This window comes from Mauremys mutica, chromosome 14 (genome assembly GCF_020497125.1).
Source record: "Mauremys mutica isolate MM-2020 ecotype Southern chromosome 14, ASM2049712v1, whole genome shotgun sequence".
In the NCBI taxonomy this organism is placed as follows: Eukaryota; Metazoa; Chordata; order Testudines; family Geoemydidae; genus Mauremys; species Mauremys mutica.
Window position 1 is genome coordinate 11,815,416 of NC_059085.1, and position 23,564 is coordinate 11,838,979.

Here is a 23,564-nt window from a genome sequence, read left to right on the forward strand (position 1 = left end):
ACCAGTAGTTTTGCTTGAAATACACAAAATTATCATGTATTTCTCTCTAAAGGCTTTGGGATCCAAAGTGCTATCTTCTATAAACGGCAATAAAGAAGCAATGTAACGTAATACAGAAAGATCATTTCAGATCATCTATTCTGGTAAGCTACTATTCCAGCTTCTTCCAACATCATTCCTTTAAATGGAACACTGGGGTTAAATGAAGATCAAAATGACTCAGTGTTCTTGCCTGGTCTTAAAAAGTGCCAGTCATAACTAGCACCACAGGGTAACACTTGCCACTCAAGGCATCTCTTCCTCAAACCAAGCCGAGGAACACCCTGAATCAGGCCACCAAAACTCATTTTACCGATGACGCCATTTTATTACTACATCTGCTGCCATTTTAGTGCCGTAGTTATCACACAATTTTCCAGAAAACGAAGCTGTGTGCTCTCTCCTCTAGCATGAAACTATGCTCAGATAATCTGGTGACAAGCACAATTTGTACTTTTTCATTTTTAATTGCCACTAGGGCCATGTTCTTGCTTCTAAAGGGCAGGAAAGCTCAACTCTGTTACCCCAGAGGACCACACCTCAATTCTCTGCACTGATGGGCTGGGTCAGGAGCCTTGAGAGATGGTTTGAACTGAGAAACCAGTCACTGGAAATCTGTCAGCACCAAAGGACAGACTTATAAATGTAGGGGAACAGAGGGAGTGTGCAGCCGCCATGCAGATTTCCCTCCAGGTTCCATTAAGAATCCTTAGACAAAATGGGCGTGCAAGGAAAACGAAACAAGGCACAGTGGAGATAAGCACTCGATCTATTAACAATATCTGTGACAGTCTTACTCAGCATTATCATTAACGTGTCGCCAGACACAAGAACTCACTGAAACTGCAGATAGAAAACTAGTTTCTTCCGAAAATATAGTTAGAATTCGAGTGCTAACCTGCCAATTTGATTAATAAAAGATTGACCACTCTTAGATTATTACATGTCTCTCCTGGAACACTGTCAAGAGAAACAGTGTATTAGACAAACAGTCCGTTAATTAACACTTAACCAATCCCCTCCATGCCATTTCCCACATTTTAATGCAATCCTTCCTTCGTTCTTAGCCCCTGCCACTCACTACCTCTGCTATAGAGGCTGTATTCTTCTGTGATGAGCTGCCTGTTTTACTTTAGCATAGGAACCCTACCGCTGCTGTGCAATACATGTGTGTCTGCAGCTTTTTAGAAACTGATCACATTACTGATCAGTATTTGCATACATATTCTTCCACAGTTTTAGGGATATAAAAAAAGTTACATCTTAAAATTAAACTAAATATTTTATGTAAAATCTAACGGAAAGATCTGTATTCTCTCCCACTCTTGCCCCTTTATCTAGCTACCTTAATGCTTTGAGTTTGACACACTTCCCATTCTCAAACCAAAGCATATGCAAGGATTCTAAACACCATGCTCTCAATGTGTTACAGCAATCCATATGTACCTGTTTCCTGCACAATCCTTGGGAGTACTAGTAACCTTTCTTCTTGAATAAAAAGGTCGAAGTGAGAGCCTTCCACCATCTATCCATATTTTAAGCGCCCACTGCTTGCGCACAGCAACGCCCATTGACAGAGGGACTACGCCTGGTTCAGAGAGACCTTGAAATACTGCCAGCATTGTAAATAGGATAACCACATTAAAGCAGGATGCCAATACAGAATCAGAGCACAGACGGGTTTAGTTATTGCAGCACTTTCACAATGCTATTTACTGCAACATTTTTACAGTAATTTGAAACTAAACAACCCCACATGCAAAAGAAAACCTTAGAAAAGTAAAATCCACTTTATTTTGTCGTACACCGATAAGCTGGATAAAGCTACAAAAAAAGAGGCGAGGTTATATTTATTTCAGTTTCAAGAACTACAAGCGTTCTATAGCACAATTTATACAAAACTGTGTTTTAAAACAATCAACAGTTCTGAAGTTATGCAGTCTTAAATAAGCATTTAGGAAACATTAGCAAAATCATCCAGACAAGTCAGAAAATAAACCGGGACCAGTTCGTCCATTATTCCAAAATATTTTAAATAATCAGAGATACTTGGTTAACACTCTAAGTAATTCCAACATGGCAGCATTTCCCTCGGAAAATACAGAAATCCTCTTTCCATAGTGGAGACAAAGCTATTTTGAGGAAGGAAATTAAAATGTACCACGATATCTTTAAATACTAAATTTAAGCATCTCGTAGCCTTTAAAAAATGATGTTTTCATATCACATTACCGATGCATTCCATAAGCTAATCATTTAAATTATTTATGAATGATTAAATTGCTGATCATTACAATAAAAAAAAATACAGACGTCAGTAAGAATATGCCTGTTATAATTATACAATTATTATTTGAATGCTTATATATTACAATGCATGGTGATAAAAGCATATCTTTAATCATTTCCTACTGCAATCAATGATACATTTTAATGAAAATGTTATTTATTTTCAAATCTACTTTACCTATGTATGGTATATGCCTGTGGTTTAAACTTTTTATACTTAGACCATTACACCAGTCTGGTAAGTACACACTGTAGACAAAAGGCTTCCATTTTTCTCCCGATTATACTCCACCCTTGCTAAGGAACTCTCCCGATGTACAAGCATTATTTGTGTGTTACATTAACAAGGCACATCAGCTGTAGGACTTTAATGCAAACAATATGCCAACTCTGGCTGCCGCCACTAGATTTCAGACAGAGTTCTATTATAACAGAGCTAGGGCTAACTGTTAAAAACAGTGCCTTCGATATTTTCCATACATTAATTTACAAAGCTCAGTTGAACTCTGGCTCCCACCCACTTCAGACAAAGGAAAATAATTTGCAACACTGTACCAACTGCAAGGATAATTGAACCATCTCCCACACAGGGTCAGTGGTGATGGCTTCCTCCATCTTTTCACACATGCAAACCACACATTTCCATTGTCTTATCTAAGGAGTCAATTTCTTGCTCTACTGTTTCTGGGGTGAGACTTCCTTAAAACAGGTCATCTTGCTTAGACATAGAACTTTTTGGTCAAGCAAGGTCAGTCCTTCAACATTTCTCTTTGCAGAACAGTTCACACATTTCACACTTAACAATAGAAAGGATGCAGGACATGTCATGTTATACACCTTGATACTCGGAGATGAATCTCCAAAGTGGGCTAATAATTCTCTATTGCCTTTACTTCATAAGCACAGTTATGGTCCCAACATGGCACATTTGATTAATCCACTTTTCACTGTGAAGGATGAATACAGCCTAAGCAAGGAAGCGCTATACTTTCGTTTCCCATTCCAAAGACAGGCAGACAGACAGAGTTGCTAATTAGCATGCTGTTTGAGAGTCTGTGGATTTTAGAGTAACAATCAGCTGATAGTCACCCAACTAATCCAGGCCCCTAAGATATATATACACACATATAATATATAAATTTTTGTTCCCTGAGTGGTTTATATTCCAATGATTTTGGAAGTTTAGCCCTGTTCTCACACACCCTATTACCTGAAGGGGAGGGGTGAATCTAAAATTGAGAGAATCTATGTTAGTTTCTTTATGTTCTTTAGTTAAATAACTAGCAAAAAGACAATAATGCCAAGTATATTACTTGGCTACTGAAAATGGGAAATATTTTGTATTAGAGCCTCTTTAAATGATTGTAATTTCTATGCCAGATTTGAAACCCTTCCCCAAAATAAGGTTTAATGTGTCTTCTAAATAAATCACTAGTGCATATGTAGAAACAGAGGCAACCTAGCAAGTTTTCCATAACTGATGTGTATATATGTATTTTTCTACCATGGTGACAACTTAGGAAGCCATACTATAAACAGTGTCTTATCTTTTTAAAAATACTTTGGCAGATGTTTCATCCTGTCGGTGAGAAAAACAGTAATAAACACATGCAAGAAGTTATACTACTATATTTCTGATTAAATTCAAACAAAAGCTGCAATGTCAAAGTGAATCTTTAAAAGGCAACAATCAAGATCCAAAAGCCGACACCACACTGCCCCACCCTAGAGCTGATCTAAAGGATACTATAAGACGAGAAAGGCATAGATCTTAAGGGTTCTCTTTGATTAGAAGGCTAGTCCTCTGAAATGATCCACAATTCCTCACCTACAAAATTTAAACAAACTATGGCAATATCCACAAGAAAAATTATGATACGAAACCTTAAAAAACAACTGTCAGCCTATTTAACTGTAAGTTTTTAAACCTTAATTTTTATACATATTTTAAATATAGACAATCCTACCTGTAGATCACAGAACCGAGGAGTTACAAACCTGTTAACACTGGCTGTGGCTGCAATACTTCAAATGCCTAAAATTTGGGCTTATACAGTTGTCTCTTTCTGTATTAATGCTCAAGTTTTTTCATCTTAAAAAAAAAAAAACCCTGCAAGTCCTGAAATGGCTGAGATAGCGAAGAGTCCAGCAAGACAATGAGAAAGCAGCTGCCTCAACCGCTGTACACCACTGCCCATAAAGCATCTATATAATTTTTCAGTGGTGCTTTATTCAAATTCTAAGGAAAGCATCAGTCTGAAACCAGTAACTGATGGGAGTAGCAGTTTATAGGTTACAGAAGGATATTTTATTGTTAATGGACTGTACCATGTAAGATTTAAGACGGGGGAGGAACAATATCCAGGCGAGGGGAAAGATTCTAGTGTGGTTTTTTTTTCCCCAAGCCACTGCAATTACTCTGATGTGAATTTTTGATGACTTCCGACATCTTGCATGGTTAATAATCGTTTCAGCTGTCATGTTTAGTTAATGTGGAAAATGCATTTGCTGCATTGTGATGCAGTGCTGTGGCCACAGATTGTAACACCAGTTGTGAAGCTATTCCCTTAACTGAGCAGCATGAATTTGCACATACCATGAGGCTGAAAAAAGTGGTAGTTAGATTTTATACAGAGAGCTTCTGCCATTTTAGACTTGCAGAATATGTTAAATTAAATGAACAAAATATGTTGTTTCAACAGTGTACTAATTGGTGTCATTTTTTTTTAATTAAAAAGAGCCTTGAGTCTCTATTGTTTTTATCTGTTTGGGTTATTTGGTGGTTAAAGATTTAGATACTGTTTAAATTAACCTTTGGACTTAATTGTAGCTTTGAGCAGAGGTTATTGCATTGCAGGCATATACAGCCCAACAAAGCTGTCAGCGACATGAAAATGAAGACCCTTTATTAACATACGTTTAGCTTAACTACCATTTTTCCACATATTTAAATATATAATATTGTTATGATGAATCTGAAGGATAAAACATGCTGCTTATAGAAGGTGATTTTTTTTAAAGTATTACTCTTTCACATCCAATGAAAAGTAAAAGGTTATGTAAAATATCAATGTGTCTTTCACTGTCACCAATAGAAATTCAATGCTGCAAGCAATCATGCAATTACAGGAAGGGATGTAAAACAGCAGAGATGAAACCATGTTAAGAGCCAGTCACCCGATGATTAAAGTCAGGCCAGTATATTCCAGCAGTCAGGTGATGGTGCCATCATTACAGTGCAGAAAACCATAGAAAAATCGAGAAACGAACCACCTCCATCTTAAAGAAAAAAAATTAGAAGCACCAAAGAACTAAGGAATGTATTTGTTGATCTCCAAAACACACCACCATGACAAAGTGCTTTACAATTTGTGAGCGTACCGTTATCAGATGGCTAGATGCACACACTCAAACTGCACATTTAACACACACAACCCATAATGATTCAGCTCCCTCCACCATTAACAATTTGTGGGTGCACAGAACTCTTTGAATTTTAAAGCTTTTCAACATAACCCTGCTCTAATCACACTTCACCATGCAGAAATTTTGCCAACCAAATGCAAACTTAATATTTGCTCACAAAAAATCCGAGACTCTCGGGCATCTGAGCTTTATTTTTTTTTTGAAGTATGAAGAACTAACAAAGCACCATTTTAATGCACGTTAACGCCAAGTTCATATGCAGCACCGACATCAACATCAAATCAATTCACTATTTCCATTGTTTTATTAATGAAAAACAACCCTCATTGAGCAACAAAGTGTTAACAAAAACAGCAGCACCAGAGAGATGTACAGTTTATTTCTAGGCAGTGAAGAAAACTGGATCTCTGAATTAACACTGTACTACCTGTTTTGGTGGCTGTGTCACTTAATAGCCGCTATATTTGCAGAATGTGCTTTGTGACTCAGACTTATCAATTTGAGAGGCAACACTGGGCACCTGTAAGGCTAACTCAGAGGCTTCACAGTATAGTGAACTTCACAAGTGGCCGAGTTGTCTCTTCAAGCACTGTATTTGCGCTTTGAAATGAGCAAACTTGAGCTTTGGCTCAGATTTCTGCAACAAGGGAGGAGTAATCCAGGGGGGAGTTTTTCCTTTAGCAATGCAAAAAGTAAACCCTCCTTGTTTCTGATCAAATAACTACTGTACTGAGAAGCTGGAGCCTCAAACCAGAAGTTGCATGGATAAAAACAGGGTTCAACATGCTGATGTTCTTAAAGGGAAATCCCCCTGTCAGTACCATTTAAGGAAAAGCTATTGACAAACTGCCCCGGGAGGCTGGGCAGAATCCATTTTGGGAGAGGAAGGGAAAGGAGAAGGAAACTTTTAAAATATGTTCATAGATATAATCTAGTTCATTTATTTCTCCTCTTTATTCCAAGTGACTCAGTGAGGGACTCTTGCTAGTTCTGCACACATCAGCAGCTCATCCTTTCTCAGGAGTAGGAAAGAAATGTAGTCTAGAGTGCTGCAGCTCCCGACCCAGATATATAGTGTTTTTTAAAGGCTTGCCACCTGCCTAGCCTACTCTTTACAATTAGATGGTATAGTACCACATGTGTTGGGCACACGGATTGCTTTCACTGTCTAGCCACATGCATGAAGGAAGAAAGGTTATTATTTAGATTGTAAGGGGTAGGGGCTGCCTATTATTATGCATCTGTGCAGCATCTAACACAACAGAGCCATGATCTTGGCTGCAGAGGTTTTCTGTTACTTCTCGGCCACGTAAATGCTGCAGAGCTGTGTGTTACATCTAAGCTTTTATTTTTAAAATGTTTCATTTCTAGCTCTCATGGTTGCAAAGAAAACCTACTTAATAAGGTGTAAATTTTTCACAGTGTGGGTACTTGACCACTGCAACAGTTTACCAAGGATCATGGTGGATTCTCCATCATTGACAATTTTTAAATAAGGACTGAATGTTTTTCTCAACGACCTGCTCTAGGAATTATTTGGAAGAAATTTTATGGCCTGTGCTACACAGGAGGTCAGACTTGATGGTCACAGTGGTCCCTTCTGGCCTTGGAATCTAGGACCGTAATGTAATGCAATGTAACTCAATGCACTGTTGTTTTCCCAAGTTTGCAGCTATCTGAAAGCAATAGCTCTGAGGGATGTGAACTTCATCCCAAAGAAGTGGTAAAATCTGAAGCCTGGTGATTGCTTCACTTGTGATCACTTTAGTAGAAATATTCAGTCAGCGTGCCTCTCAATCCTTACTGGACATAAGGGCAGCTACTGTAGGGGCAGATAGGAAATGACTGTCAAGGGTTGTGGGGCCAGCGGCAAGGGGAGTTATGCAAATCCTAGTATAATGCACCATGTCCCAAAGAGAGAGAAGCAAAAATAGTACAGAAAAGGTTATGAACAATTTTTAATGATCTATTTTAAGAATCTGTGAAGTGCACATCACAGTCATTTGGCGTACAATCGGCGTGCACAACTATATTCCAATAGGGGAACTAAATGTTAACCTGCCTATCAGAGAGATGGAGTGAGGGAAGAGGTGTGTCTCTAAGGAATTCAACTGACTTCACCCTGTGAGGCAGGAAATCCCATGCAGGTCAAGCAGACTTTTAAATTATGGACATTATATGAACAGCCCACTCTTTGCGTTACTTTCACTTCCCATCTTCTTTTCTCTTGTGTGTGCACGTTCTCTCTTCAACAGTCCACACAAAAGACTTCCTACCTCTCAAACGCACAGTTACATCTCTGTGGACAAAGGGACAGTTTCTTTCAATACAAAAAGAAAAACAGAAGCCGTTGCCACTTCCTGCCTTAAATTCAAGTAACTCCCTTAAAGCAACCTACTATACAATCACTGGGGCTTCATAGTAATCTGTGCTTCATATCTTTCACTTGAGAGAGTCTTGGGTGGGGAAATGAGCATGAAAAGCTCTCCTGGATCTTTTCTTATGTTAGCTCACGTATGAGCTTCTACATCTACGGTATCTGCTATTATCAATGAGCATTAGCCAGTGACAATCATGGGCATTGTTGGCAGTCAGTTAAAACAGTGGCAGGTAGCTTCCTTCCCGAAAATCTTTTTCTCGGCTAATCCAATGCTAATCCAACTTCACTGTCACACTGGTTTTGGTGAGTGACTTAAGGAATTCTCTCTCCCCATCCCTCTACCAGGCTGGTGGAGACTGATTATCCAGTATTAGTGACATTCTAGGTCTCTTTAGAAAGAGGGCAGCAGTACCCACCCAATGGGCTGCCCATGTTAGCAGATTTGCAGAGAAACACTTGTCATCCTCTTGGTGTGCAGGGATTTATAAAAGGGGCTGTGAGTGCAGGAGTCACGTGGAGCAGATTAGAATAAAAGGACACCTAGGAGAAAGGAATGTCAACACCACGTTCATACTCTGTTTTGCATCCTACACGTGCGTTCACATGAGAACGGTGCAGAACTAAATTTGAACTAGGATAAATGTGTATTACCGTTGAACCTCATTCAACGAGGGAAGCGAGGGCTTGGCAGTGCTTGATAAAGTTAAGCAAGCCACTTTCTAAGGCTATAGAAAGAGTCAGTGCCAGAGCTAAGACTGGAGCTCAATTTACTGGTTCCCAGACCAGCGCTTGAGCCCCTACACCTCTCCCACGAAAAACAGCAAACCCAAGAATCAAAACTGCCGTCTGATAACATGGCACAAAGGAGTTCTGCATTTAGGTAGAAACTTTTCCCTGAAGTCTGTTCCAGACAAGAGTCCAGGGGGTAGCGCACATGGCATTAGGAGACCCCCCATGCCTCCCAACAGCAGTCAGTGTGTGCTGCTTTTATGATTAGGCAGATGGGGTAAGAATTCTCCTTTGAGTTTGCAGATAGTGACAGCCCCAAGGGGCAGACAGGAGGGGGAAAACCTCCCCTTCCTAGACTAGTAATAAGGATTAGCACTAACACTAGCCATGCTGTTCCTGCCATCCATGTCCCACACGCCAATTAGCAGCACGGGTTTGTCAGACTGAAGAGAGAACTTGCACCCAGGTCAGCAATTTGACAAAGTGTCGCTGAACTACTGCACGTCCATATTTATACAAGAGACGAGAGCAGGAACTGGTTTTAATTAGAGCCTTTTTAACAAAGAACCGAGGATATTACCCATGCTCTCAGCATCCATTGACAATGCAGTCGTAATCGTTTAAACAAAGAGTAACAAGTGTCCATTTACCCAAAGCGACTTAAATGTCCACTAGGATATTATTATCAACATTATAATGTGCCATGCATATTCAAACCACTTTCCACTCCCAGCATTAAAAAGAATAATCACCTTAAAAAACAATTAACCCTAAGCCAAACAGCTAGTTTGCTGCAGAATTCTAGGCATGTTTAAAACATGCCTATGCTCATTTAAAAGAAAAGAAAAGTCCAGTGTTCGGACCATTAAACGCTGTCTGGAAATCCCTCCCTCATGCAGCACTAGTGAATGGTGTGAGTTATAATTATGCAGAGGAACATTTTAAATTTTTAATTCAGAACACTACCCCCTTTTTTACATACAAGCCCTGAACATCAATCCCACTTGCAGAGGGCTGCACATGTTGATGTGACCAAATTGGAATCTCTCTCCTAGCAGTGCACTCTCACTGGGAGGTTCACTATGGAAATCCAATGAAGTCCATGCTCAAAGAGCTCTTTTATAAAATTGTCCCCTCAGCATCACCGTATGCAAAGTCCTCCTAACCCAGAGAGATAATTATAATGTTCAAATACAGCTGGGTGGCCACACACACTTTCCCTAATTTCAGTATTTTTATTTTAGCCACTACAACAGTTAATAGAATTCCATGAGAAGTTAAATCCAGCACCCTTCACTGCTGTACATTCAAATGAGCATAGAACCAATGCAGTTAACCAAGTATCTTCTAGAGACCCAAATCAAGTTTTTTGACAGTCATTAACAAGTCCATCTTTCAGCTCTAACTCCTAGTGATAGCTCTCTGATGTCCATAATCCACTAAGGGACCTGATTTAAGAGCACCCTTTGACACAGTCCAACAATGAATTATTAACTTCAGTGGAAGTAGCAAAGCATCAGCTACCAGCAATCATGATCTTTCTACTATGATTAGCCAGAATGTAATTATTAATGCCCCTGTTTCTATCACCTCACACACAGTCCCTGAATTTTCATAGCACAGGGACCAAAAGGCAACACACACTTTAATTAATTAATATTATATATATATATATATATATATATATATATATATATATATATATATATATATATAATATAAAAACAGATAAAGGTTATGCTTCTCCCAGCTGCTTCTGCATGATCAGTACCAGCTGAAGATTGAAAACGAAGAACATAGGGCTTGATTCACCACAGATTCACATTTCGTAGGCAGGTATGAAGAAAACATCTCCAACTTGAAGAGTTTATAATCTAAATGGAAGACGATGAGCTGCAATAAAGAGCAGTGTGACTGAATGGTGGAGTTTAGCATGTTTCATTAGTTCCCAGATTTGTTTGGAGTTTTTAATTTTTGGGGTGGGGAGAGATAATCCATTGTATAGTTTAACACTTTATAGCGGAGGACCAAGGTTTGTGAGCCTTTTGGAAAAAATATTTCTTCTGAAGGGGAGTCAAATAAAAATAATTTACTGTCACCAGCATTAAAGAAATGTGCATTTGATCCATCCGCATGTACTAGGATTGAAATGCTGACACCAGAAATAAGGTGCTTAATCCACTCATGGGGTTCAGGCACTTCAAAACACACACACTTGCCTTGTAGAGCCAACCTGAATTTTACCTGTGAAAGCACACTTGAAATCCAGGTTGGTGTGCAGGTGGGTTTAATTTAAGTCAATTCTATTCTATATAGGTTCTTACTCTGCAGTCGTTACTGCAGTACCTGAGCACCCTCCAGTAGTACATTCAACCGCCATGACTATCATCTATCACAGGGGTCGGCAACCCTTCAGAAGTGGTGTGCCAAGTCTTCATTTAGTCACTCTAATTTAAGGTTTTGCGTGCCAGTCATACATTTTAACGTTTTTAGAAGGTCTCTTTCTATAAGTCTATAATATATAACTAAACTATTGTTGTATGTAAAGTAAATACAGGTTTTTAAAATGTTTAAGAAGCTTCATTTGAAACTAAATTAAAATGCAGAGCCTCCCAGACCAGTGTCCAGGACCCAGGCAGTGTGAATGCCACTGAAAATCAGCTCGCGTGCTGCCTTCGGCACGCGTGCCATAGGTTGCCTACCTCTGATCTATCATGTACAGTTTGTTCTCGCATCCTCTCCACAGGGGGAGTTAGAGATGGTAACCATACGCACCAAATACCTGTAACAACTAAGCAGAGAAGTCCTCAGATGTTGGCGGAGACACTTGATTCCTCCTCACAAACCACAACATTGCAATTTCTGATGAGAGAACATCATGAAATTGCTAGCAACACAGTCTGAAAACAGCCTATCACTTCTCCTTCAAACACCATTTTTATGCAGGTGTTGTCCTAGAATCAGAAGACAAAACATGAAAAAAAAATCTATGATTGCCACTACAAATTAACTTAGAGATACTAAACAGTGTGGAGGAGATCTTCCTTTTCTCTCCTAGGCCCAATCCAGTACTGTCTCCTTTGAGTAGGGATAGGAATATAGGATGTCACCTTCCAGAGGGGAAGTAAAAATATTTGTCTCTTGGATTTGAATAGAAAGAAACAACAAAAAAAGATCTTTACATTTTAGTTGATGGATGGCGCTCCCTGTCCTTGAATCCTTTCCAAAAGTGGTGTGTCTGACGAATGTGGAAATTGTATTGTAATATTTTTTATGAACTATCTATCACCCTGGCATTGCAACCCTGTGGGTGCAGAAGGATTAAAGTGCTGCTCCTTGTCAAAGCAGGAGGCACAAGGTGTTTGTGTCACCTAATCATCTGGGGTGATACAAAAGGCTCCTTAAAGTCCGTCCTGAGACACCCCATATCAATGGAGGATCCTCAAAGAAAATGGGAACGCAACAACTGAACAACTGACACCTCACAATGAGAAACTCTGGCAGGCTGAACGTGTGAGCTATGGGGGGATAAGAAGTGGGGCTCGGAGAGACACAGAAGTGCTCTTACCTGGAACTGAGAGGCAGATAGACAGGACCAAAATGGTTTTCACAGCAGCATGGCTGAGAGGAGCCCTGAGACTGGCCAGTATGGACTGTGTCTTAACCTTTGCTTCTCTATGCTACAGTAAGAACTTCCTGCTTCTGTAGGCCAGGTGACTAATAAACTGTTACTTGATTCGAGGAGGGCTGGTGCCCAAAAACCCAGTTTCAGAGTTATGGAGGCCACAGGCCTGTCCTGTGCAACAATATGGATCCTTGGGGCCTGGCATAATACAGGGGTCACTCCCAAGGGACTGGTTACGGACTGGGGCACAGACCAGACCCTGGGAATCTGTGGCAGTTCGGATATCAAATTTTAAGGTGAAGAGGTTTTAAAACTAGTGGTTTAATTGGCGGTATCACTTCTCTTGCATGCACATGCTTCAATCTTTCCCACTCCACCCTCTTTTCTGCATCTCTTCCCTTCTAGTTTGTGTCTCTGCCTGTAGGGTGCGCAAGTTAACCAGTGCCAGTGCAGCCTGGCGTCTACATCAGGGGCTCTCAAATTGGGGGTTGGGACCCCTCAGGGGGTCACGAGGTTATTACATGGGGGATCATGAGCTGTTAGCCTCCATCCCAGGCCCCGCTTTGCCTCAAGCATTTATAATGGTGTTAAATAGATACAAAAGTGTTTTTAATGTGTAAGAGGGGTTGCACTCAGAGGCTTTTTGGGTGAAAGGGGTCACCAGTACAAAAGTCTGAGAACCCCTGTTCTACACAGGGGCTCTTTCTGAAAGGCAAGGAGTAGGACAGATCATTAGGGTGTGGTGAGTAGATTTGGGAGGTGACAAATCTTAGGGCGCAGTCCTGCCATCAGGCATGGTGCAGGGTGGCAAAGCTGCGTGTCTTGTAAGACCAGTGGCTCTGCTGGTGCAGGCACTCTTCTAGACGCAACAAATGCCAAGGGAAAGGTCGAACCCGAGAAGACACACAACCTCCAAGCACACAGTTAAGGAAGCAAATATGGAAAATTTGTTATTTCATCCCCCTCACTCACCCCTAGATAAGAGAAGCTCACAGAAAACTGAGCTGCAAGCTGCCAGTTTAGAAGAGGAGCAAAAACTCGTTCCAGGCAGATGAGGAGAGTACACAGAGGCTTTCATTTTAGGCAATGTGCATAGACATACAAAACAGGGATTAGTCTTTCACAAAGAGACAACCTTGTCAAGTGCACAGATAAAGACAAAGACAAGCTCTCTCAAGAAGGAACATGGGCTGCCTCAGAGGAATAGCAAAAGGATAGAGCATCTTTCAATTGGAGGTCACCAGCTCAAACACAAACTAGATCAGTAGTGACCAAAAGCTATTAACATCTAAAGGCCCGTCAGTGGTTACTGATCTTGCTTTAGCTCCTAGTGGACAAGTGTCTATGCTAAAACCACCAGAGAAATTGACACTAACTGGCATTTCTGTTGGCTCCAAGAAGAACCAAAGACTGAATGTGCACGATAAGTGGTCAGGATTGAGGAGCAATGGCAGAGAGGGAAAGGTTGCACGGTTCCATTTGCGCGGTACCTGGTCTGCGGATAAATTGAGGACTTCATTCTCCACGGCTGTCAAGCCAGTATCTTCATCAATTGCAACTATTGCCACAAAGATCAAGGCATACACAACGGCTTCTTGCTTAATGTCTATAACAACCAGAGTGTTACACTACCAAAGTGTTGTGCTTAGAAAGATATCCATTTAACACCTACAAGGGGGCAGCATAAAGATCCAATCACAACTGCACTGCTCACATCTCAATAGATTTTCAGGCAAAACTGACTTATTGTGATAATCCATTAACTTTATATAATTTACATGTCATGCAAAATAACCCCCCTAAATATTACTTATTTTTCCTCTAAAGACTAGAAGAGACTCCCACTACCATTCAGGGCCTTGCTACAGTGCAGGCTCAGAGCACAGTGCAAATGGGGAGTATGTTGCAACAAGTCCATCAGAAAGGAATCCAACAGAAAGGATCCTATGCAAATATCCCTTTACTGATTAAGGTTATGCTTAAGGCCCAGATAGATCAACTAATGGCAGGTAACCTCGTAAGGATATTGGGCCAGCCACTGGCCCTCTATCCGAGACACCCAGACTTCTTAAATCCTGAGCACACATCTACAATTTGAACATCTGGATCTTATCTTGAATAGTGAAGTATATCAGGTTTGGAAAGTAAAAACTACAGTTTCATCATATAATGTTTAATACCCAGAGATATATCGAATATTGTAGTCAATTTAGATTCAGTCATGAACTTGAATCTCCCTTACACGTATCCCATTGAACTGAGCCATACAGCAACATGATGTATAATTTAGAGAGACTTCCCTGAAATATATTCCTTTCTAAATCATAATTTGATCAATAACAGAGGCCTGTGGATATTTTTGCATTGGGTCTGGGTCAATCGACATCCATACACTATTCTGGAAGAATACATTTCTTTTGGACCACTACATAGACCAGGCTTCAGTAATATGGCCATTACAAAGTCACTCCAACCTCTTCATGAAAAATACATAAGTAGCCATTTGAGACATAATGCAATAACTAACTAGACATTGATTTGGGACCAGTTCCCTGTTGGCCATATTAATTTTTGTCCATGTTCACTTGGGGCATGGGTGAGCTGTAGCGAAGGGAAATATTTTATTTCTTTTTAAAATATCTTTAATATTATTTGCTGCAACCAGGATCCTCCAGCTGCTGAAGTAGTCTAACACTCCCAAAATAATTGTCACCCTGCATCCTTCATTGTCAGCAAAGGCCTTTCTTGCAAGTCCATGGATTCTTTCAACAGATCCTCTTTGCTATCTAATTTGAGAGCCTTAGGTATTAAGCGTTCGAGGAATGCAATCAAATCCTGTCACTTCCAGGCCTTCCGGGACACCTATTAATTTACCCTCCTGTAGAGAGATAGTTTATCATCTCTTGCAATTGCAAGAATCTAAAAAAGTAGAACAGGTCAACTTAAATTGGCATTGGCATTGCAATTATTTAAAGTCTATAAATAGTAGTTGCCACTCTATAAATTAAAATGTTATATGGTAATGCCCTCTCTCTTTTCTAGCTTCTAAAACTAAGCTCTGATTAAAGTCAGGTATACAGGGACTAAGGCTACAATTTTGTCATGGAAGTCACGGATTCCGTGACTTCCAAACACCTCCGTGACTTCTGCCCGTGGCAGCTGGGAGTTGCAGGGTCCCACCACCTCCTGTGGGGGCAGGGAGCTGCAGGGTACCCCTGCCACCTGAGGTGGCGTGGCCCCCCGAGTTCCAAGCCACGAAAGGTGGCAGGAGGACCCCTGCAGCTCCCTGGCCCCCGCTGGCGGCAGGGGGACTCCCACAGCTCTGAGCCGCGGGTGGAGTAAGACCCTGGAGCTCCAAGCCGGCCCCACAGCTTCCCAGCGGCTTCCCATTTTGTCAGATATTCTTAGTAAAAGTCAGGGACAGGTCACGGGCTTCCGTGATTTTTTCTTTATTGCCTGTGACCTGTCTGTGACAAAAACTTAGCCTTAACTATGGCCATAGCAGAGTCAATGGAGAGAGTGTGACAGAGTACTTAAAAATTATGTACCCTATGCCATACTAATAAAGATGGACTTAATATCTAAAGAACACCTTGACAGAGTCTCTCCTTTCCATTAAATATGGAAATGACAAGAGGATTCATCATCTCCAAATTGTTTCATAATTGCGGTCTCTCTCTACCCCTTATATACCAGGAAGCCAACGGAAAGAGATCTACAATCAAACCCTAATAACAACAGGAGCCTGGAGTAGCTAGGCCTCAAACAACAAAAGGAAGGGTATGTCTACACTACGAAATTAGGTCAAATTTATAGAAATCGATTTTATACAGTCGATTGCACGTGTCCCCACTCCAAGACCATTAACTCGGCGGAGTGCGTCCACAGTACCAAGGCTAGCATTGACTTTCGGGGCGTTGCACTGTGGTAGCTATCCCACAGTCTCCACTGCCCATTGGAATTCTGGGTTGAGCTCCCAATGCCTGATGGGTCAAAAACATTGTCGCAGGTGGTTCTGGGTACATAGACTCATAGAATCTCAGGGTTGGAAGGGACCTCAGGAGGTCATCTAGTCCAACCCCCTGCTCAAAGCAGGACCAGTCCCCAACTAAATCATCCCAGCCACGGCTTTGTCATGTCGTCAGGCCCCCCCTGCCTCCCTCCCTCCGTGAAAGCAACCGCAGACAATTGTTTCGAACCTTATCCTAGGTTACCCGTGCAGACACCATACCATGGCAAGCATGGAGCCCGCTCAGCTCACCGTACATCTCCTGGGTGCTGGTAGACATGGCACTGCATTGCTACACAGCAGCAGCTCATTGCCTTTTGGCAGCAGATGGTGCATTATGACTGGTAGCCGTCGTCGTCGTCTCCTGGGTGCTCTTTTAGCCGACCTCGGTGAGATCGGTCAGAGTGCCTGGGCAGACCTGGGTGCTCCTGGCAGACCTCGGTGAGGTCTGTCAGTGGTACCTGGACATAAATGGGAGTGACTTCAGGTCATTCTCTTTTTAAGTTTCGTCTCATGGAGATTCAGTCCTGCCTGCAGTCGTACTGCACCATCTCCTGCCAGCCTAAAATGTATAAAAGAGAGATGGAGTGGATCAAAACAAGAAAGAGACCAGATTTGTTTTGTATTCATTTTTATTCATTTGCTCCCTCCCTGAATAGCAGGGGGAGTGATAGCTCAGTGGTTTGAGCATTGGTCTGCTAAACCCAAAGTTTTGAGTTCAATCCTTGAGGGGGCCATTCTGTGCAACAGTTGTGTGTGTTTTTCTCCTTGATGCAAACCCTCCCCCCTTGTTGATTTTAATTCCCTGTAAGCCAAGTCACCCCTCCCTCCGTCAGAGCAACAACAGACAATCGTTTCGCACCTTTTTCCAGCGCAGATGCCATAGCACCGCAAGCATGGAGCCTGCTCAGATCACCACCGCAATTATGAGCACTGTAAACACCACACACATTATCCTGCAGAATCAGAACCAGCAAAAGCAAAACCAGGCGAGGAGGCAACGGCAGCGCGGTGACGAGAGTGATGAGGACACGGACACAGACTTCTCTCAAAGTACGGGCCCCAGTAAAGTGGACATCATGGTGTTAATGGGGCAGGTTCATGCCTTGGAACGCCGATTCTGGGCCCGGGAAACAAGCACAGACTGGTGGGACCGCATAGTGTTTCAGGTCTGGGACAATTCCCAGTGGCTGCAAAACTTTCACATGCATAAGGGCACTTTCATGGAACTTTGTGACTTGCTTTCCCCTACCCTGAAGTGCAAGAATACCAAGATGAGAGCAGCCCTCACAGTTCACAAGGGAGTGGCGATAGCTGTCTGGCGTTGCAAGCTTCCACAGGGCTACCAGTCACTCGGGCATCAATTTGGAGTGGGCAAATCTACTGTGGGGGCTGCTGTGATACAAGCAGCCAACGCAATCAAAGAGCTGCTGCTATCAAGGGTAGTGACTCTGGGAAATGTGCAGGTCCTGGTGGATGGCTTTGCTGCAATGGGATTCCCTAACTGTGGTGGGGCGATTGAACCCATATCCCTATCCTGGCACTGGAGCACCAAGGCTGCGAGTACATAAACTGAAAGGGGTACTTTTCAATAGTGCTGCAAGCACTAGTGGATTACAAGGAACGTTTCACCAACATCAATGTGGGATGGCTAGAAAAGGTACATGATGCTTGCATCTTCGGGAACTCTGGTCTGTTTCAAAAGCTGCAACAAGGGACTTTCTTCCCAGACCATAAAATAACCGTTGGGGACGTTGAAATGCCTATAATTATCCTTGGGGACCCAGCCTACCCCTTAATGCCGTGGTTCATGAAGCCATACACAGGCAGCCTGGACAGTAGTCAGGAGCTGTTCAACTATAGGCTGAGCAAGTACAGAATGGTGGTAGAATGTGCATTTGGACGTTTAAAAGAGTGCTGGCGCAGTTTACTGACTCAGACAGACCTCAGCGAAACCAATATTCCCATTGTTATTACTGCTTGCTGTGCGCTTCACAATCTCTGTGAGAGTGAGGGGAAGACGTTTATGGCAGGGTGGGAGGTTGAGGCAAATCGCCTGGCCACTGATTACGCTCAGCCAGACGCCAGGGCGGTTAGCATAGTGCAGGAGGGCACGGTGCACATCAGAGAAGCTTTGAAAACCAGTTTTGTGACTGGCCAGGCTACAGCGTGAAAGTTCTGTTTGTTTCTCCTTGATGAAACACATCCCCCTTGGTTCACTCTACTTCCCTGTAAGATAACCACCCTCCCCTCCCACCTTCGGTCACCGCTTGCAGAGGCAATAAAGTCATTGTTGCTTCACATTCATGCATTCTTCATTAATTCATCACACAAATAGGGGGATAACTGCCAAGGTAGCCTGGGAGGGGTCGGGGAGGAGGGAAGTACCAGGTGGGGTGGAGGAGGAGGGAAGGACAAGGCCACACTGCACTTTAAAACGTATTGAATGCCAGCTTTCTGTTGCTTGGGCGGTCCTCTGGGGTGGAGTGGTTGGGTGCACACAGGTCCCCCCACCGTGTTCTTGGGCGTATGGGAGAGGAGGCTATGGAACTTGGGGAGGAGAGCGGTTGGTTACACAGGGGCTGTAGCAGCAGTCTGTGCTCATGCTGCCTTTCCTGAACCTCAACCATACGCCGGAGCATATCAGTTTGTTCCTCCAGTAGCCTCAGCATTGCCTCTTGCCTTCTGTCACCAAGCTAACGCCATCTATCATCTTCAACCCGCCACTTATGATCTTCAGCCCACCACCTGTCCTCATGTTCGTATTGTGCTTTCCTGGAGTCTGACATTGTCTGCCTCCACGCATTCTGCTGGGCTCTTTCAGTGTGGAAGGACTGCATGAGCTCAGAGAACATTTCATCGCGAGTGCATTTTTTTCCACCTTCTAAGCGTCGCTAGCCTCTGGGAAGGAGAAGATAGTGTGAGCGTTGAAACATTTGCAGCTGGTGGAGGGAAAAAAGGGAGAGTGGTAGTTAAAAAGACACATTTTAGAGAACAATGGGTAGACTATTTAAAATGGGTTGGCAATTTAAAAGGAGGGGTTGTGGTTTTCGGGTTAACGTGCAACACAAACCCAACTAACCCCTCCCCTCCTCCCCCCCCACACCCAATTCTCTGGGATGTTTGCTTCACCCCTCCCCCCACCACGTGGCTAACAGCGGGGAACATTTCTGTTCAGCCACAGGCAAACAGCCCAGCAAGAACGGGCACCTCTGAATAGCTCCTTAATAAAAATCACCCTATTTCATCCAGGTGACCATGAATGATATCACTCTCCTGAGTATAACACAGAAAGATAAAGAACGGATGTTGTTTGAATGCCAGCAAACACCGGGACCATACGCGGTGTTATGCAATGATTCCAGACTACGTGCTACTGGGCTGGTGTGGTAAAGTGTCCTACCATGGAGGATGGAATAAGGCTGCCCTCCCCAGAAGCCTTTTGCAAAGGCTTTGGGAGTACATCCAGGAGAGCTTTATGGAGATGTCCCTGGAAGATTACCACTCCATCCCCAGACACGTTAACAGACTTTTCCAGTAGCTGTACTGGCCGCGAATGCCAGAGCAAATTCATCATTAAACACGCTTGCTTTTAAACCATGTATAATATTTACAAAGATACACTCACCAGAGGTCCCTTCTCCACCTTCAGAGTCCAGGAGGCAGCCTTGGGCGGGTTTGGTGGCTACTGACTCCAGGGCGAGAAACAGTTCCTGGCTGTCGGGGAAAACTGTTTCTCCGCTTGCTTGCTGTGAGCTCTCTTCCTCCTCCCCAAAACCCGCATCCCTGTTGTGATCTACTCCATTGACGGAGTCAAAGCACAGGGGTGGGGTAGCTGTAGGGGCACCTCCTAGAATGGCATGCAGCTCATCATAGAAGTGGCATGTCTGGGGCTCTGACCCGGAGTGGCTGTTTGCCTCTCTGGTTTTTTGGTAGGCTTGCCTCAGCTCCTTAAGTTTCACGCGGCACTGCTGTGGGTCCTTCATTCCCTTGGAGATTTTTTCAAATATTTGGGCATTTCGTCTTTTGGAACAGAGTTTTGATAGCACGGATTCATCTCCCCATACAGCGATCAGATCCCGTACCTCCCGTTCGGTCCATGCTGGGACTCTTTTGCAATTCTGGGACTCCATCATGGTCACCGTTGCTGATGAGATCTGCATTCACCTGCAGATTGCCACGCTGGCCAAACAGGAAATGAGATTCAAAAGTTCGCGGGCCTTTTCCTGTCTACCTAGCCAGTTCATCGGGATGAGAGTGCTGTCCAGAGCGGTCACAATGGAGCACTCTGGGATAGCTCCCGGAAGCCAATACCATCAAATTGCGATCACACTACCCCAAATTCGACCCAGGCGATTTCAGCACTAATCCCCTTGTTGGGGGAGGAGTACAGAAATCGATTTTAATAGTCCTTTAAGTCAAAAAACGACTTCGTCGGGTTAAATCGATGTAACACTGCTAAATTCGACCTAAACTCGTAGTGTAGACCAGGGTGAAGAGAACATTTAAACAGTAGATGGCCTGTTTTTCTCAGATATCCTTATATTCCTTGGCAGGAAAGTTGGCCAACATGAAAGGCTACCTTTGCACAGGACAATCAGAGGGGCTGACCATTTAAAAATAAAAATACTGCATCTTCATGGCTAGAGAGATAGGGAAGGAGGAAAGAGGGCATAAGGATTTGCAATACAAATTTCTCCCAAGTCGTCCTTAGTATTAGGAAAAGTCAATTTCAACATAGATGTTGTCAGCATAAGTTTCAGTTGATAGCATTGCTGGCTCAAATTGACTTTCACTTTAAAGTTTGAACGATTACTATTAGGTCCCACTGGGAGAAAATCATAAGCTTTTTGGCAAGCATAAGCTGCTCATTTCCTTTTTAAAAGGTACGGTCTAACAGGTGATAACTCTACCTTCTAAAATCCTATAATTTAATGGAAAGCTGAAATGGCAGGAAATGGACTGCAGTAAGTCTTGGCTAGAAGTCTGAGTGAAAAAGATTCAATAAAACACAGGATAGTTGCCGGAGGGAAAATTCTTGGTTCCTGATCTTTCAGCACACAGAAACCCCCAAACTTATCTCACACGTGGTACCATACAGAGCTGTGGTCTGAGCTGCTGAAGGTTAAACTGCACTCTCCTTTAACTTCCTGTATTTGCTTCTAATCCTACCCTATGAACTATAGCAGAGGTGGGCAAACTACGGTCCGTGGGACCATCCTGCCCGGCCCCCGAGCTCCTGGCCCAGGAGGCTAGCCCCCAGCTCCTCCCCCGCAATTTCAGCTTGCTCACTCCACCGCCAGCACAATGCTCTGGGCAGCGGGGCTGAGAGCTTCTGGGGCAGCGCGGCTGCAGAGCCCAGCCTGACCTGGTGCTCTGAGCTGTGCAGTGATGGCGCCGCCAGCCACCGGTGCTCCAGGCAGCGCGGTAAGGGGGCAGGGAGCGAGGGGGTTGGATAGAATCATAGAATATCAAGGTTGGAAGGGACCTCAGGAGGTCATCTAGTCCAACCCCCTGCTCAAAGCAGGACAATCCCCAGACAGATTTTTACCCCAGTTCCCTAAATGGCGCCCTCAAGAATTGAACTCACAACCCTGGGTTTAGCAGGCCAGTGCTCAAACCACTGAGCTATCCCTCCCCCCCAGGCAGGGGAGTTCGGGGGGGTAGTCAGGGGGTGGGGGTGTGAATGGGGGCAGGGGTCCTGGGGGGAGAGTCAGGAATGAGGGGGGGTTGGATGGGGTGGCAGTCAGGGGCAGGGGTCTGGAGGTGGTCAGGGGACAGGGAGCTGGGTGTGTGTGGATGGGCAGAAGTCCCGGGGGAGGGGGCGTCAGGGAACAGGGGGTGTTGGATGGGGCAGGAGTCTGGGGGGGAGGGGCAGACAGGAAGAGGGGGGTAGGACCACGACCCCCTCCCCTAACCGGCCCTCCATACAATTTCCGAAACTTGATGCGGCCCTCAGGCCAAAAAGTCTGACCGCCCCTGAACTATAGGCTCAAGCCTGCCGCCCTTGTGGATATGAATAATCATTATGGATGAAATTACCCATTTGAGTAAGGATTGCAAGATCAGGTCCTACGTTATATATATTTTTAAAGAGCTTGAAATTCTTGGTTCTGTAACCCAGAAGACCGTCTAAGCAGCCTGACTCCCCGAGCTTCTGAATGGACCATGCAGAACAAGAAATACTCTTAGGTAGCTTAATACAATACGTAGGGATCAGACCCTCAAGAGACTGAGCAAGGAATCAATGGTTTTAAATTCCAGATGAGAAATGAGCGCTGGAAATCACAGCCGAGATGAGTTAGGAGGAGGAGATCGACATCCGTTTTTGTATGCAAGGCTATTAACCTTTAATTCAAGCGGATCTTTTAAAACTGTGAACAAAAGGAAAGGCCAATATAAAAAAAAAAGAGAGAGTTTTCTATAAGAGAGAAAAATAACGGCAAAGTAATTATTATTTGTATTATTGCGTGTAGGAGCCCCAGTCACGAACCAGGACCCCGCAGTGCTGGACACTGTACAAAAACACAGTCTCTGCCCCAAAGCGTGTAATCTAAGTATAAGACAATAGACACAGACAGACTGAGGGAGGAGTACAAGCAAACAATGAGACAACATTCCTACACTTCCCCCAATGTCTGTCAAAAAGCTCACCAGCACCGGGCATCTTGAAGAGTCCAATTTGAATGGTTTCATGCTTTCTACCACTTGATAACTTGTTTTCATGGACCAACATGAAGCTCTTATTTTAGAGATTCTTACCAGTATGCAGAAGTTAAATACTAAAACATGGAAACTCAAGGCATGTCCACTTTTTAAAATCAAAACCACATTAGAACTCTTGGATGGCCAAATTATATTATAAAATGCAGGATTTCAACATTCTGGCATTGAGCCAACAGCATAATGGCTATTCAGACACTAAGTAAGGAAATGGTTCTGCATTAAGCCTACAAATAAGTCAACAATCAATACTTCTGTATTACAGTAAAAATGTGACGTACTCTTTAAAATTGCTGCTGGCTTCATCCTTCTCTGTCATGCACAGCTCTCAACATAAAACAACA

At 43.2% G+C, this 23,564-nt stretch overlaps 1 protein-coding gene across 3 annotated transcripts in view; it reads right to left on the reverse strand.

The window, feature by feature from the left end:
- The window catches only part of NUP93 (nucleoporin 93), a 136,564-nt gene that overhangs the window by 58,579 nt on the left and 54,421 nt on the right, over window positions 1-23,564 (reverse strand). The window contains exon 1 of one of the 3 annotated variants that reach the window (XM_044987694.1): window positions 4,327-4,349. The exons of the other annotated variants lie outside the window; for them this stretch is intronic. The gene's annotated coding sequence lies outside the window, so the exon portion shown is untranslated. Of the gene's footprint in view, window positions 1-4,326; window positions 4,350-23,564 lie in introns of those variants that run through there. 3 annotated transcript variants of the gene reach the window in all.